The 18,482-nt window shown below is 30.4% G+C and overlaps 1 long non-coding RNA gene across 2 annotated transcripts in view; it reads right to left on the minus strand.

The window, feature by feature from the left end:
- Positions 1 to 18,482, minus strand: part of LOC128555061 (uncharacterized) — a 30,232-nt gene that overhangs the window by 9,992 nt on the left and 1,758 nt on the right. The window contains exons 1-2 of one of the 2 annotated variants that reach the window (XR_008369777.1): positions 12,336 to 12,563; positions 9,576 to 10,289 (exon numbers count right to left, since the gene is read on the minus strand). This is a non-coding gene — a long non-coding RNA (uncharacterized LOC128555061). Of the gene's footprint in view, positions 1 to 9,575; positions 10,290 to 12,335; positions 12,564 to 18,482 lie in introns of those variants that run through there. The other variant, XR_008369776.1, reaches the window with a different exon arrangement.

Raw genomic sequence — 18,482 nt, forward strand, 5'->3', positions numbered from 1 at the left:
CACAATTAATGATCAGCTAGAAAAATTTAAGAAACAACTTCGGAACTTGATTAGTACTGTTGACACACGCCACAATTTAAAGTACGCGGAATTAAGTACACTTACAGAAATGTTAGAAAAAGATATCAGCGAATTTAATAATAAAGTTGAAAAACATAAAAATGAACAGGACTCTGTAGTTGAAATATCAGCTAAACAAGGAGAATCAATTACTGCTAATACTCAAGAAATTTCTACTAATACCCAAGAAATTACAAAAGTAAAAAATGCTTTTCTAAAACAAGAAACACAATTAGCTAGAACAAAGGGTGTTGTTGACAATTTATCTGCTTCTGAAGTTGCTACAACAAAACGATATGATGATTTAGCTGAAATAATTCTTAAACTTAAAAGGAAAGATAGAAAAGATAGAGAAAAATTGGAAAAAGAACTACAGAAAGTAAGACGTGAAGTGTTTCTTTTTGAATATAACAGCGGTTATAATGAAGGAGAATCCATTGTAGTAGCATATTGATACATAAAATTGAAAAAGTATTTTGATCGCCACGGTGTCTGGATATATTCATTATATGATAATATAACTAATAGTGGTGCGGGCTATTTTAGTGCATTTAATTTGGTATCTGGAAATATCGTAGATTATACAGATTTTATAAACACAAACCAAGAATATAAACTAGCTGTACCGGATGTGCTATTAAAAATGTGTCCTCAGTAAAAAAAGTCGGAATTTATATAATAGATATCAGGTGTTTTATAGTGGCGTCCCACCAGTCGACAAAATGCAAAATATCACATTTTCTTTTTAGGCGGTGGCAAGAGGGTTTTACAGGTACATTTCCTGGTGGGAGTGTAAATATAACATCCAAGATCGATGATAGTGGGACCGAAGCGGGCAGTGTATGTATGTATCAGAAAAAAAAAAGTTTATTTAACAGAAAGGACAATGTTTGACATTCATCCTTATGACGATTCATCATCTACAGAAATACCATTTGTTCTTATGTCGGATAGTTATGTCAAATTCTACATATTGGAGGAATATATAAATTATAAAGAAAGCAAACTTTTGGAGGAATATATAAATTATAAAGAAAGCAAATTTTTGGATTACAACTTTAATTAAAACTTTATTTAATTACTGTGTTTTTATTTATCTGGAATAATTAATATAATGGGAATATTTAATAATATAAATGAAAAAGTAAATAAAATAGAAAAACAAATAATAAGAAAACCTCCATTGTTTCTAACATGTTATACTCAAGATACCGGTAGTGGATTATTTCAATGGAAAACTGTAAATGCTAGTCCTGGTTTAGTTCAAAATGGTAATAATGTAAGAATTAATTTTAATTGCATTTTAATTTTTCTTGTTGATGCAATTAAATTAGATAAAGGAGAAGCTAAATTACAACTAAAAAATAAAGAAAATGTAATTCTTCAAAGTTATAATGTAAAAAATAACAGAAAAAATGAATCTATTTCTATTAATTATGCTAATAAATTTAAAATTAATGATGTTATTTATATTAATTCTTTAAACGTTATGAATATTCAGTTAACCATTTATGGTTCTATAATTTAAGAGTTAATTTAAGAATTACTTGAAGAATTAATTTAAGAATAAGCTAATAAATCAATACCATTATCAAGAATATATCTTTTATCGTCATAACATGATAAATATGTTTTATTTATAACATAGCTGGAAAGATTATGCTTATCAGAACGAATAACTTTAAAAGTGTGATTGGTTTGGGTTGAATTAAACAAAGTATCTTTGTAATTTTTATGAACTATTGTTTTCTTAACAACAAGTTTTTTAATTCCTTTACATTTTTTAATATTAACTTCGTTTTCTAATAAATATGAATACATTTTACTTCTTAATCCAACAAATTCAACAATGGGAATGCCGGCAGCTTCATCTTTAAATTTTCCAATTACTTTTTTCTTATTGTCGAAATAAAATTTTGAATTACTATCGTAATCACTATTATCAAATAAATCTTTTTTCTTATAAAAATCCTCATATGCATCTTTGGTTTTTATTTCATAACATAATGAATCAGTGTCAGTGAATAGTAATTTACAATTACCCTCGTACTTTTCCTTAATATAATTATAATGAAAAACATACATAAAATATTTTGATAAATCTAGAATGCACATTCCAACATAACAAGGTCTGTTTAATAACAAACTTTCTTTTATTCTATGAATACCAAACAAATTCTTGTTAAACATCGTTGAACTAACAAATGAAGGTTTTGCTATATATTTTAATAAAAGGTTTTCATCATGAGTTAATTTAATATTAACCCTCTTGCGTAAATTCTCCATCGTCTTACCGAATACAGAGTTGTTCATCAACCTAAAAAAGTCCTTTTCAAATGAATTTTTTGCTTTTGATCTTTTTTGAGTATTAAAATCAATATATTTTTTTAACCAAGGACTTTCGTCAAAAGTTAATATTTTGTGTATTTTTGTTACTTTTAACCCTAATTGTGTATATTGTTCAAGATTTTTATAATGAACTACATAATTGTGTTTTTTCATTAAAGTTGGAACTATTTTTTTACATTACTTTTTCCTATTTCAAATTCTGTTTTAATATTTTTACTATAATTGGAAAGCCATTCGTCTGGTATTTTAATTTTTTCAGAAGCTAAAGGATAATCATTATGTACAGTATGTAATTATTTTGGATATTCAAGATCACATTCAACTATAAAGTTACTTTTACCTTTTGCAATTTATTTCTTGAATTGTTTTTCGGATATAAATTTAAAGTTTCCATGGCCCAACCGTAAAGGTTATTGGCGTCGAGGTACATAATGTATTTGCTGTCATGTTTAGGATCATAATCTTTCATATATTTATTGTTTGCTTTACTGTATCTGTTTGAAATATAACTTATTCCTCCTCTCAGTCCCTTTTCAATAAAAAGATACATATCAATATCAGTTATTAAATCTAACTTAATTCCAGTCATTTTTAACATTGCATCCCAAGCTAAACCAGGACTACTAAAATAATGGCAAGGATCTAATTTGTAGTACTCCAAACATAATTTTCTAAAATTTTCGAATACATCAGCTAAAAGTAATACGTCAGTTTTTAAATATAGATCATGATATTCTCCCATTGTTTTAATTTTAAATTTATTCCAAACATTTTTAGCATGTTTATATTCGTTGTTAGATATGTGTGTTTCATTTAAAATTGAATAAAAATCTTCTTTAGAAGGTAATTTTGTTTCTTTGAATTTTTAAATGAATCCATGTAATCAAATGGATAAACACCTTTTGTCTTTAATAATTCAATAATGTTATCAAATTCAGTTGATGTGTATTTAAATTCTGGAATATTTTTTAGTAAGTTATCCAATGATTGAGACATAAACTGGAATGAATCAATAAAGACCAAGTCAGAAATCATAAATGCCATATATCTTTCCATATTGTTAGGAATAATATTAATTTCTTTTTTGAATTTTCCTATTTGTTGCATAATAAAATGACCGTCATAACCTCTTAAATCATGAAAAATAACAGGAATTTTGTGTGTTAGTCTAAAATTAATATTACATTCTGAGTGAGCACTTCCTCTGAATTTTCCTGTTATATGACAATGATCACGTACTTTGATTGAATCTTCTATATATTCTTTTTCACAGATATGACAAAACTTTTGTTTTTTAAATTCAATTTCGTCTTTTTTAGACATTCTCAAATCTTTTTTAAAATGTTCTTTAAATATTTCTTTACAATATTCCTCTTCCTCAAGCATTTTTTCAATAAACTTATAAACTGCGTTAGGACCTCTATAAATCTGGGTTGGTTTAGTATAACTGTTATCATAACAACAAACAACTTTATAGCCGTAACCACAATCTATATGCTTTTGATATGGTTCAGTAAATGAAGATTCAGTTGATGGTAAATCAGTTAAAACTTTTTTAGTTATTGATTCAAAATCAGCATAAATTACAAATAGTACTGCTAAATCTTTATGATAATTTTTAAATTGTACTTTACTTCCCTCTTTTGGCATTTTTACGCCTTGGGTACCATTAATAGCTAAACAATTTGGAATATGTTCATTTAATATTCTTTCTTGAGAAAAATGTTGCAGACAGCTTTTACAGAAGTTTTTTTTATGTTGATATTTTGTTTTTTGAAACATTAATCTATTAAAATCTTTTATCCAAACATAATGATGAACCGGGTCCCTGGTGATTTACAATCATCATCAGTTATTTTATCATTAGCAACATGTCACAGTGTTCTTCGTATTGATATTTTGATATGTACAATGGATAAATACCTGCAGGTTCTTCAAAACCAAATTTATTAAATGATATTTCATTTAAAACTTCTATTTTAGGTATTTGATTTAATGTAACAGGAAACTTTATTCCAGTATAATCAAGATCGTTTATATGTTTTTTTTATAATTTGAAACTCTTTCAGAATGTTTTGTTCTTTGGATGCTGCATAAGTGCTTTTATATGTTTTTTCTTCATTAGTATCCCAATTGGTTGCAATAACATTTTTAGGATTGTTTCGAATATTATTTGGTCTGGGACAATCACATAACCTTTCGGCAATTTCTTCTTCAGTTAATAGACAACCACAGTCCCATTCAAATAAATTATTTTTTAAAAGATAAGGATCTATGTCATTTTGTAATTTATCAATAACGTGATTTTTATATTCATCGCTAACTATTTGATTAAGTTTTGATTTAATAACATTTCTTCTTTTAAGAACATTTTTATATGAATTTTTGTCTGGATTCATTATTTCTCCTAAAGTGCTAGATAATTTTGGCATAATCATTCTATCTACCTTTCTATTAACCATTTATATATAATATACTTATAGAAAAAAAATCTTTAAAAACGCACCTAAAGAAATTATATTGATTTGAGAAATTTGTTTATATTATCTATATATTTTGAATAAGATTTTAAAGTTATTTTTTCTAAATTGTTATCAACTGTTAAAATTTGAATACCTTCTTGAGACATTCTGTTTAACCATTCTTCGTGTAATTTGTGTAGTTTTCCTAAATAATCTTAACCAACTTTGTTTTCTTCCGTTCTGTTTCTTTTTTTGGAGTCTTTTAAGACATATTTCTGGGTCGGTTTTAACATAAACAAATCCATCAATTGGGTTTTTTCTGTATGGTTTTATAATATGATCAGTTAAGAAAAGATTGTATACTGCCCACTCGGGGTCATTTATAACACCATTGTCGTGATGTTGTTTTGTAAAAACGTTACTGTTAGTTAAATAACAAAGTTCAAGGACAGAAACACCATCAAACTGTTTAGCAGAAGATATCGTTTTTATATGACTGTTTAAAGTTGTTAGCTGAAAAGGAAATAAATATTTGGAAGGTTCTTGAGCAGCAAGTTCAAAAAGGTTATATGAATTATAACCAGAGTCCATAACATTTTGCCATTCGTAAATTGGTTCTGGGATTATATTAAAATTAGGATTATATTCTTTAATAATATCTAAAAACGTACTTTTTCCTGATGCAATATTACCTTCAACTGATATAATTTTTCTCATTTATATAAAATACTTATAGAATAAATCTTTAATAATCTTTGATAATCTTTAATAATCTTTATTAACCTTTAATACAACTCTTCTTCTTTTTTACTTTTATATCCGTTAAGTTTAAATTCCTTCATATGCATTTCAAGAGGTGTTGAATAATTTTTTTCTTTGTGCATTTCTAATAGTATTGTAAAGATATCCTGAATAACTTTATTTGGATCTTCTTTATTTACTTTTCCAATTCTTGCTTTTGTTATAAGTTGTTTTATTTTGTGATGATGTGCTTTTAAAATAAATTTCTTGTCGTCAAGTTTTAGTCTATTAGTAAATATGGTAATTATTGTTGGAACAGCACCAGCAACTGCTAAAAATATAGGAATAGCTGGAAAAAGTGCTAATGCAGCTGAGCAACCAAATATACCTGCTGTAATATATAACCCAGTACTTACTCTCCCACAATTTGTTTTAACTTTTTCTGTAAGCAGCAGCTAGTTTAGTTAAGTGAATAATTAACTGATCTATTGTTTCTATTCCATTATTATTAGAAATTAGATTTTTATTACTCATTTATATACAGTCGAATACCGTTAGCTCGATATTCAAGGGACTGTAAAAATTGCATCGACGTATCCGAAGTTCGACGTAACGATATCGACTGTCTGGGACTACTTTGTACTTGTGTCGGACGTCTATATTGTAATTATATCCAATGCGTATTCCAGGGGGTTTGAAAGGGGAAAGAAATAATATAAAACGTAAATACGATTTTAATTTTATTGACAAATAAAACAGCTTAATTAAATAGTAAATACATGTACATACATACAATTTTTTTAATTTTCAAAATATACGTGAAAACATTAGCATTTTTATTCCTTCCCTAAAGAAGTCTGAATGCAGCGGTAATGTTCCTAGCTGAGTAGTCATTTTACGCATATTGTTACTCAATCCTAAATGGCAGATTTTTACTCCATCAAACAGAAAAATAGTTCATCCAAATTAGTTGTTAAATTGGAAAACAGCTTGCTCGCTTGCACGCTTGCACGCTGTTTTATAAGACTAATTATTGGGAATTAAATGCAAACTTCCTGACATTTAAATTGGATTAAAGACTAAATAACAAACAAAACAAACACACAAACTAGCTTGATTATTATTAATACATCGCCGAACAACAGTAGGTTGATTTTCACACCTTACAAATAACATGGATATTTTTTTACAAGCTGTGATATCGGCGAAACCAGGTGTAAAAAAATACAGGTAAGTTGACGGGACTGAAAAATCTCATCGAGCTAAACAAAATATCGAGCAAATCATATCGAGGTAATGATAAATAATTACATTAAAATATATAGGGAAAAATCGGGACCGACTAAAACACATCGTGCCAACCGGAGTATCGAGCTAACCGATATCGAGGTAACGATATTCAACTGTAATTAATATTAATATTAATATTTTTTAAATTAAATTTCTTCCAATTCACTAAACGGAACCCAACTATTAAATTTTTCATTGTAACCTTTCCATTTTACTAAAGCTTGTTTTTTTCTTATAGTCTCGTCTGATAACTTTTTCTATTCTAAAAAGCTCTTGTATAGTAGGTAAAAGTTCTTGTTCATAAAATGAACCTTGAATTATTTCATCATTTAAATCTTTAATAGTGTATGTTCTAGGATTTGTATTATTAATTCCATAAATTATAAATATTTCCTCTGTCCAGTTTGGTGTATATCCTTTTTCAAAATGTCTTTTAAGTTTGCTTAAGAGAACTCGATCACCAATTTTAAATTTTGCTTTACTCTTTGGTGTCTTTAATTTACCATATAAATTAAAGTAAACAGTACCTTTATTTAAGTTTTTACTAGCTTCAGTTGGTGTCATTTTTATACTAGAGTTTTGTTTTGTTATATTTATCAACCATTTCCTGCAAATTATCTAAATAAGTATAAGTATTATTTGCTGTAAAATATTTCCACATTATTCTTTTTAAACTTCTATTAAATATTTCAATAACTACAGCCTTTCCTTCATTAAATGTATGGTACATGTTAATTTTATTTTTATTCAAAAATGATTCAACCTTTTTATTATAAAATTCTTTTCCTTCATCTGCCCATAAATTTGTTGGAATCCTTGCAGTCTTCGGGGACTTTCGTCCCTGAATTCTATCTTCTGAAACTATTTTATTAAAGATGTAGGAGCGAATATTTTCTAACGGTCAGAATTTTTTCATGCTCTATGAGCTTGAAGAACATTAGTCTCTAAGACAAACCAGAGAAGAAAAAACACAGGTCACCGAACTCGTTTTATTTTTATAGGGCATTTTCTTCACCCAGTGTTTGAGCATTTCTGAAATTTTGTAAAACTGTAAAAATGGTGGTATGTTATAAAACATATAATATCCCATTTAATGTTAAAGGGATTTCATGTCTTACATGTTAATATGAATACAAGGTGATATCAGTATTATATAAGCATAAATGTCACGAACAAATCTCTTTCATTTTTACATGGTGACATAATTACCCCACCCACTTTATTTTCAATGGAAAAAATGTTTTTAGATCTGCAAAAAAATTCTGACGGTAAGATTTTCAAAATATATTGCAGCTTTAATGACATACAAAATGCTTCAAAATGGACAGAAAAAATATTGGGGTCACCGTGCATCTAAGAGATTTATTAAGGAAAAACTGTTAAAAACTGATGAATTTTGATCTTTTTTATTCTTTTTGATTTAATCTATATTTTCTAGATAAAATAAAGTGCTATCTTGAAGAGTTTTATTTAAGTTATAGCTTATTGTTATGTGTATCATTCAGAAAAATATCAAAACCAAACCTGATCTACTTTCATACATATTTCAAATTACTTACCCCTATCCGATTGTAAATCTTACGTCAAATTTAGGCAAATGCCAACCAAAAATAAGGGTGAAAATTTTTCATTCACAAAAAGTAGAATCTATTTTGTTAAATGGTACATTATTAGCCATATTTTAATAATTTACTGTTAATTTTTTGCAAAACTTTTGTTAGAAAGCAATATTCGAAGAAACATTTTTCAAAATGGCGGATATTCTGAAAAAAACGCTCGTACATCCTTAAATGCTTCGGTAACAGATTCTCCAGTTTTATTCTTTAATGGAATAACCCAAGCATATTTACTGAATATATCAATAACGGTTAACAAGTACTTTACTCCTTTATTGTATTTTGAAAAAGCTTGCATGTCAACTAAATCAGCTGACCAAGTATCATCAATATCATTAACTATCACTCTTCGTTTCCTAAATTTTCTTTTAATTGGTTTGTGTAATTCTTCTGCTAATTCATCGCTCCATGTGATTCCGGGGGTATACTCTACCCCCTTTTCACGTTTTTTGACTTATGTCCCAGCCCATGTTTGTATTTCGTTTTAATTACAGGTTTTACAACTAAATGTTTTGCAATCTTTTCTCCAAATGTTTTTGATTTAGTTTTATTTAAGTTGGAAAGCATTTTTTTTTGTCGCATGTACCCTTTTTTACACCGCTGTCATAGCAAAAGTCATGGTCCATACATACTGCATCCAGTTCGTTGACAGGAGGTCCGTTATCTAAAGGATTTCCTGGTCAGCAATAATTATATCCTGGGAGTGTTACACCTTTCTTAGGTAATAAAGGTAACATTGCTTTATGAATATCTAAATTACCTGCTGTGATAGTACTTTTAACAAACTTTGATTTCATTTTTCCACAAGACGAACAGGTAGCCATTATCATTCTTTTCCCGTTTTTTGCTGTAACATAGTGAGGATTTAGATTATCGGTAAATTTTCTTTCTTTCAAACAATATATTTTATTCTGTAAACTCATTATATTATATGTGTTTAAAACGTTTTAGTCGGTTTGAAACCTGTGGGTTTTAAATTGTCCAGCATTAGTTGGTTCGGACCAAGGATTAAGGGTTAAATTAGGTCAGATTGGCCTAGAAACGCTATTTTATTCACTACTACTATTACACAAAATTACATCCGTTAGCCATGATAGCTCAGTCGTAGGGCCTTCGACTTCAGATCGACAGCATTGGAGTTTGAGTCGCACCGGAAGGAGAGACAGAGAAATGGAGGTCACAGTTAGGCAGCGTAGCTGGTCCAGCGAATTTATTCCTGAAAGATAAGATCTTCAGAAGACGGCAAACAAATGCAGCTGATCCAACGCAAAGGCTTTATTTCTTAGCGGAAACTTCTTAATCAAGTCTATTTTTTCCACATTCGAGATCATCAGACTTTATCGTAGATTTTCATATAAAACTCTACCTTAATATCGTCCCATCAAGGCGGACAAAAAACAGTAAAATAGTCTACCACACCATAATTTCAAAGAGTTTCCTGACCGTGGTTTTGCAGCTGCTTCCGACAAAATATACATGCAAATATCATTTTTCCTGTCGTGGAAAAGTAGACTTCCTTTCTCACACTGCCAAATGTCAGCTTCTTTGAGTATAGTGTTACCTTGAATAGCATCATTTGAATGTCGACATAGATATTGTATCATCGTTTCTCCAAAGAGACACAACTGTTTACTCGCCATTCCTAAAGACTTCCACTTCGATTTATCGACCAGTTTTATGAAATAATATTCTGAAGATTTAAGTCTCAAATACCAGTTCAATTCAACATTTTGATGTCTATCCGCATGACCGGTTTTTGCGTTTAGATGACCTGTAAAAAGAACAATAATGTTGTAAACATTTATGACATACGCCCATTAAATGAAACAGAAAAATAAACTAAAATACAGACTTACACTATAAAGTAGAATCAGGTATAGAACGAATTACTGCACTCTCCTTTTACAGAACAAGAGCACCGCCTTGCGGATGCAGATGCTCATCTGAATTTTTGTTTCTGTGTAAAAAGAAATATAAACCTAGCCATGATTTTCTAAGTCCTATAAACCTAGCCGTGATTCTCTAGACCGAAGGAGGTCACTATTCTTGCAAAAGGCAATGCAGAGTTACGGTACTTGCTGTGCAGTGTCAACTTTAATGGCGAATAACTGCTCCAGGTTTTAAATCGATAGATTTGACCGTAAAGGAGAAAAGTTGACCGCGAACAGCATGGATCCTGGTCAGACTGCGCGGATGCTGGTCACAAACGCGGCACTATGTTGGTTTTCTCATGGCGCAGCTCATTTAATTAAATAAAAATATTCTTGAATCATACAGGTCTATGTTCAAAAGGTAATCATATTTCACACATTGATAAAATTTGTCATAAATATTTGTACTGGATTATACAAGATGACACGTTTTATCAATGTTTATCTCTAATCAACGTGATTTTATACTGCTCATTGCATTATGTATGGCGGTGACACGTGAAATGTTATTATTTATGTCATATATCACCCTTTGCGCCTTTAATATTTATTATAATATGTTTGTTATGACGATGAGTCTTGTACTTAAGTCAAATAAATGTTCTGTTCTGTTCTGTTGTGTTCTGTTTAATTAAATAAATACGGGTGAATTTCGGTTATGAAATTACCCGTGCGCACGCCAAACTTCAATAACATATGAAATGGTTTTGTGTAAACGGATTTTCTTTTCCTTTCGTTAGTTAAATATTTGTGTCATTCATGATTGAATTCTGTCAAATACCCTTCGGCTGGTCTGATTCTATGTTGGTCGAAAAACCCATTACCAACTTTTAGTAACATCTCGAAACCGATCTACCTATCATATAAATCAATAAAACCAATAATCCGATATATTCGCTACCAGACGAATTCCCGTACTAACTGTTGTTGTTGTTCTAGTAACACGGGAGAAAATCGATAATTAAAGGTGGATAATTAGGTTTTGGCCATGTAACGGATTTGTTCGAAACTTTAGCATCTGATCATTTACACTCATTTATGTTCACTTAACACTTAATACAAATTAGATTTTCACTGGAGGTATTTTTAAAATTTCATTTTCCTATCCTGGTTGCCCAACCAAGATAGAGTTATTTTATCGTAAGTATACATTTGATAAACATAGAAGCTACACACAGCTTTTAAACTTGCATTTTGGTTCAGATTGTTCAAGAGTTGATATGTCTATCAAATGCAAATGTAAATCTAGACAATGTATCGAAATAAAAAGAAATACCCAGCTTTTTATATACTTTCATATTAAAGGGGAGTAATTACAAAATTTTATAAAATTAATAAAATATACATTTCAAATAGGAATCTAACTCTATGTAATCGGTCTTTGGTTCCTTAAATAATTCTCTACCAGAATATACAAAAAGTAAAAAATGTCATTAAATGTTGATTAAATGTGATTGACCACCTTTAAGTGAAAATGGGAACAAGTCGAAAATGTATATAATACTTTATTAATACACGGAACATCGTGCTAACGGATATCTATGTACAGAAAAGAAATATTTACGCACAAGAAACTGTCTGTAAATAAAATAAATATTCAAGAATATGAATGTTTTTTCTAGAAAATTTAGAAAGCGTATATACTTCCTCTATACGCGCTTTCTTTCACATATTATGAACATTAGAATATAAGCTTTTGTTTCTAAATATTTTCAAAATTCTGAAAGCACTAACGTTTGCCGGTAATTAGTTTTGGAACCTTCATAAGATAAGAAATATAGCTTTTTTCAAGATATCTAAAAAGTATTTTTGTTGCCGAACGATCTGGCGGCCGGTCGCTTTAAAGAAAAATATGTATAGAAATAAGAGTTATACTTAACCCTTACCATGCTAGACACTATTGGTTCTTCCTTTGCAATCAGTGTAGATCATGATCAGCCTGCACATCCGTGCAGACTGATCATGATCTGTACTCTCTGCCATTCAGCCAGTATTTTTTTTGGGTGTGCACCCCTTTTCATAATTAATTGTACTGTCCAAATTGAAAGATAGACAAGTTCATTATTGTAGTTTAGCATGGTAAGGATTAAGTTTTTTATAATGTGCCTAAACAGAAATATCATATTTGCGTGACTTGAATAAGTGCTGCTGACAAATACTACTACCATAGTATACTTGAAGTATAAATATATTGTTACAGAAAAAAAAATAACAATAACTTCATCAATATCTCAATTTTAGAATAGCAGACTTATCTAAGTCAGGCACGTGTCCAGGTGTGTGTGTGGGGGGGGTGGGGGGGGGGGGGGGGAACAGGGGCCTCCCCAGCTGGCTGGCTAGATACGATTTTATATTACTATGCGCCCCCATCCCCATTAACAAATTTATACACCAGCGCAACTGGCTTGATTTGACAGCAATACACAGGCTAAAGAGCCATAAAACCTTGTCCGGTAGTTGGAAATTAGCCCCAGGCATGTCACAGGTAAAAGTTTATCTGTGCATGCTTCATTCATCGCTTGATCGGCACTTGATTGGGTAGTGGAGAAACTATTATGTTTTTTACTATTTGGAAGTGTTATAAAATGATCAGAACATTGTTGGTTTTGTTAAGTAAATCTTAAAATGAATCTTAAATTGAAACACTATTATGGTTGTATTTTGTTTTTACATTAAGGCACATTCCCCAAATTTATTAAATTGATAGATATTTATCCGATATTTTTATTTTGTACAACAATTATGAATTTGAAACTACTGTATCAGTTTTACTCTTTTGGGTCCAATAACCTTACTTAAAAACTCCCATAGTTTTAAAAAGTAGTTTCTCAGTAAATCTTACAAAACGCATCTAAAACTCGTTACTTGTGAGGGTTTTTTATACATATAAATATCATTTAATATGTGCCGTGATGTTATAGTTTGTTTTGTTGGAAATCTAAAAACATTTGGCCATTTTGCAAATAGGATACCCTTAATAATTAGACTAGCCACTAGACTGATAATTACGATATTTCTATGATTTTTTCTTTTTTTATGTTCATAGAGACAAAAGCCAGTCTATTCTAGAGATTTTCTAAGAGGACTGATGTTAAAATTGTAATATTGGACATAGTTTATAGACTTGCTCAGTTCATTACATGAAATCATAAAAATGTGAAAAAATATCATAGTCTAGGAGCTACTCTACTTAATAATCATCTTAAAACTTCAACATTTTTTTTTCAACTGGGTATCATACAGAAAAATAAGTCCATACACTGTGACTGTACAATCATATATACATTGAAAAGGCTTGATGAAATGATTAAAATGTAGACTGTTTCTTAAAAATATGATACACCCTTAAAGGTGTTTCAGGTAGCAGGAAAATTCATCTATTCGTGTGCCATATTAAAATATTTCGTAATCGGGAGGGGATATCCCTCCCGAACCCACCCCAGGTTGCCCCCCACCAACCCAGCAAACAAATCTGCACACGGGCCTGACTAAGTAATAACTTTAGGCCTGGATCTTTACTCATGTACGGAACAACTCTATTAACGATGTGAATTCTAAATTTGTACTGATTCTTCCTACTGTCATACGATTCATGAAGTAAGGCGTAAAAAAAAAAATCCTGAAAGAAAGGGGAAAGACTATATAAAGACAGAAGAAAGTAAAAGACATATATTACAACGCAAAAACCATAAAACCATAAAAATACCTATCACTTATAGTAAGTGGGGTTACATATCTTTTATGATCCGGCTTGAAACAACTCTGACCGGATATTGTTTACCTCTAGGCAATATTGTAATACACAATAAAAGTCAAAGGGTAATTTTAAGATATTTGTAACAATAAAGTAATTTTATGCTTAATGTGATTTTGTGCAATCTTGAGACTAAAACAAATAATAGATATCGCATTTTTTTAAAACGAATGATTAAAGAATGTACCAAAAAAAAACGCAATAATTTAAGAATACAGAAAAATATATAAGTAGGTTCGAAAAGAAGCAGAATTATCAGTTCACCGAGGCTATCTTTCAAATTAAAGTTTGGTCATCTCATGAATAATAAAAAATGATTTGTTTTTGTTTCAAAATTATTAAAAATTCCCATATGAAGAAAAAAAGATGACCGCGTCGGAGATCGAACCCGGACCGCCGCGGCAATAAAAAGTCTCCAGATCGAAAGGCAAAAAAAAAATAATATAGGTCTCTGGAAATTAATCATCGCTATATTTCTTAAGAATACTTTGAAACTCAATTACTGACAGACTATATTTTATGGAAACACGTGAGAAATAGTTGCTTTAAGTATTTTTGCGATGAAAATTAAAAGCATTTGTACATAAAATGCGAATCGAATACTAAATCATCCATAGCGTTATTTTAAACGACAGCAGATCTATGTTTCGGCGTTTCTGAGTTCAACAATTAATTTGTTTTAATCTGTCTTAATTATAATCTCAGATTTTTTTTAAATGTGAAGCTGCATACAATTTATACACCGAAAAAGTCAGACTAGCAGACGACAATATTTTCCGTAACAGCTTCCGAGTACTTACGGATAACGGCGAAAGAAGCCGGAATTTTTTAAGAAATGTTCACCGTACACACTAAAATGCAAAAAGGACCAAACAATCCATTATAAAATTTAAAACAAATTACGCATAACGAAAACTGAATAATATTTCTACATTTTAGGGGTATCGATTTTTTGATTATTTGCGGAAAATATCTCATTTTATCTGTTATATTTGAAAAAGTCAGTTTTTATGACCCGTTTCCTACAAAGTCTATATGAACTGAAGTGGGTCTGTTTAAAGTAAAATAAAGACCAACCAAATATTAAAATATTTTTATAAAGAATATTCATAATATCCGGAATAGATAAAACTTTAATTTGTGGGGTATCGAATGTTTGATTTCCAAATAGAACTTTTTCTATTTAAGTTTAAGTATTTTTTTTCCTTATTTGTTTATATAGGCAAATTTATCGATTTTCTGATAGACCGATGTTACTAAAAGTTGGTAGTGCACTATGTTGGTTTTCTCATGGCGCGACTCATATTCTGTTTTCTTGCATTATCTGACCGAAGGTCTGAATTTAATGGTCGCAGCGGTTTAAATACATTTTCTGATAAAAACCAAATATCTATTTACGAATGCGCTGTATGAAATTTTACAGGTAATTTATTGCAAATCGGCTGTTTTTGTATGAGTTTATGTACTATTACATTAATATCTCATTAAAAATGCTCTAGCATCCGAGTTATATCTATTCTCTATTGATACTGAAAGTTTGAAGCGAAATTATTAATTAATGAATGCTCTTCACGCCGTGACGCCTTATTTTTCGTGAAAGTAAATGGATATCTTGCGGAAAATAGGTCTACGACACAGTGAAAATCTAGAAACTGTAACAAAATTGTTCAGAAGACTCAAGTGGCCGAATTTTATATGAAACAGAGAACAATTTCTTTTATTGGTATATAACCTTCATACAATTTTGCAGATCGAAACCGAAAGTAGGTGTTTATTGCGCGGAGGAGAGCAAATATGCGCCATTTTTAGGGCAGCAGACCACAACTGTATGGCATTTCCCTAGGAACTAATCAACACCCTGTTTTCTTTCCATTTTTTCGTTAATTTGTGATAGAACTCTTATGAAAAATTGGTGTAGGAAAAAGTGATGTTCTCTAAAGATACGTAAAGAGGACATGAAGTCGTCGTGTTTTTTTTATATGAAACAAAGAAGGATTTGAATTACTGACCTTTAACCCATAGATCCCTAATACTTATATAAAATGCTGGTCTAACTTTTACTTAAAAAATAATATTTTGAATATGATGTTTCTCTTTTTATTTCTTTTAAGCATTGTTAAAAGTTGTATTGCATTTAATTCTATACTGTAGATGTATCGAGTCAGATACTGGAATTATTTTGTACCAGTGTTACCATACAACAACAACTGGTACGGAAATCCACGAATCCGTCCGAAGGCTGTGATATTAGATTATCGGTTTTTATTGATTTTTGTGATAGGCATAGACGTCTAGCTTTATCGGCTAAGAAATATTAATAAAATTTCGTAATGGCGATTTATCAAAATAACCTACTTTGGAATATAGATAAGAAATATACACACAAAATATATTATTCAACCTTTGATCGAATGACTTGAAGGTCAGTTGTCAAAAAATATGTTTGAAGTCTGCACGTGTTTTATTGCACGGCATCAGAAAAAAACAAACACTAGCACAAATTATTGATCGGTGAATTTTATAAAGAATCATGTAATATTATACGCTTACTTAATGGAAGTGGCTAGGCGCCCGGTAACTCGTACAGGACAGGCTGAGGTCCGGTAATCAATATGAATAGCGAGAGAGCTAAATATTTTATCTTTAATATGTGATTGTACTTTTCCCGGGATTAAAGAATTATAAATGCATCTGTTTCCTGTGACTGAACCATTCAAATAATCGAGGAAAGTATTTTTTATTTGTTTACGCTGCGCTGCGTAGTTATGACTGTTTCCAGTCAAACTAATCAATCGTAGGCCCAGCGAGATTTGAATTTTGAGACCCGTTGCCAGATACAGGTCGGTGCCTGGATTGATTCCAAAGAATTGAATTCATATGATATAGTAAAAGGGGGATATTAGTTCAAGGCCCGGGTGTTATTTTTTTTTTCTGGAGCATGTCTGGGTCTAGGCTGGAGTATTTATTGTTTTTGCATTGTTTAATTGTTGTATCCGCCTGAAATGTGTCTAAATTGCCAAAATAATAAATAGATTATGAAATATATAATTAAATTAATCAAATTTTGTCATCCAGGGTAAGAACCGCGATTACCTTTCTTACACTCCTGAAACGCCTGAGAAAAACTGCCACTGACCATGAACTACATCTATACTCTACTGCTTTATTTTATTAACCATAAACTTTAAAAACATTAAAACTTTAAAAACACATATGAGTCGTGCCATGAAAAAAATTAACATAGTGGGTTTGCGACCAGCATGGATCCAGACCAGCCTGCGCGTCCGGGCAGTCTGGTCAAGATCCATGCTGGTCGCTAATGGTTTCTCTAATAACAATAGTCTTTGAAAGCAAACAGCATGGATTCTGACCAGACTCCGCGGATGCACAGGCTGTACTGGATCCATGCTGGTCGCAAACCCACTGTGTTGGTTTTCTCATGGCACGGCTCATATTATACAAAATATTTATATACGGCCGTGTCCGATTGTTGTCAGTACACAGGTTATTTATAGATTACACGCCACGCCAACTGCATAATTGTGTCATATCGATAAATTCTATATACATGTACTCGTAAACATTTAATGTACTTTACCAATGCCGTTTTACTCTATGTTTTTAAATTGCTGTCATTTTGTCATTTTTTAATGTTTTTCAGATCTGTTTTTTGCACTTTATAGTCCAAAGTCTAAATTTAATTATTATGTCAGTATATTAGTTACTTTACTTATTGTATAGAAAAGATATTTACCATCGCGCGGTATGAAATTTTACGGTTGGTTTTATCAAAATTCGACCGTTTCTATGTGATTTTGCTTATTTTAATTCAATTATATTACTAAAATTACTCTAGCATTATAGCTATATATGTTCTTTAGCGATTCTGAAAATTTGAAGATAAACTATGTATTAATAAATGTTTTACACGCGAATCCTGTGTACCCGACGTCCGAATTTCGCCTGAGAATTTTTACTTAAAATTTACCTGTTTACCTGTTGTTTGTTTTGTTTGTCTGTTTCCGTCGATCCGTTTACTGGTCATTATTACTACTGGATTTTCCTATGGTGGCGTCTTTCTAGTACATGTTTTCTCGGACTAGGTCTTGCTTATGCCACCATAGGTCCCTACTTTATATTGTTGGCCATTACCTCACTTTAATTTAATAGGTTTACATGTATTTTGATATTTTGTTGTTTCTGTTATCATGATTTTATTACAGGTACATTGTATTATAAAATTTGTATAAAAAAGTTAATATTGAATAAAAGTTGGTTA

The sequence above is a fragment of the Mercenaria mercenaria genome, unplaced genomic scaffold, assembly GCF_021730395.1.
Source record: "Mercenaria mercenaria strain notata unplaced genomic scaffold, MADL_Memer_1 contig_991, whole genome shotgun sequence".
Taxonomy (NCBI): Eukaryota; Metazoa; Mollusca; class Bivalvia; order Venerida; family Veneridae; genus Mercenaria; species Mercenaria mercenaria.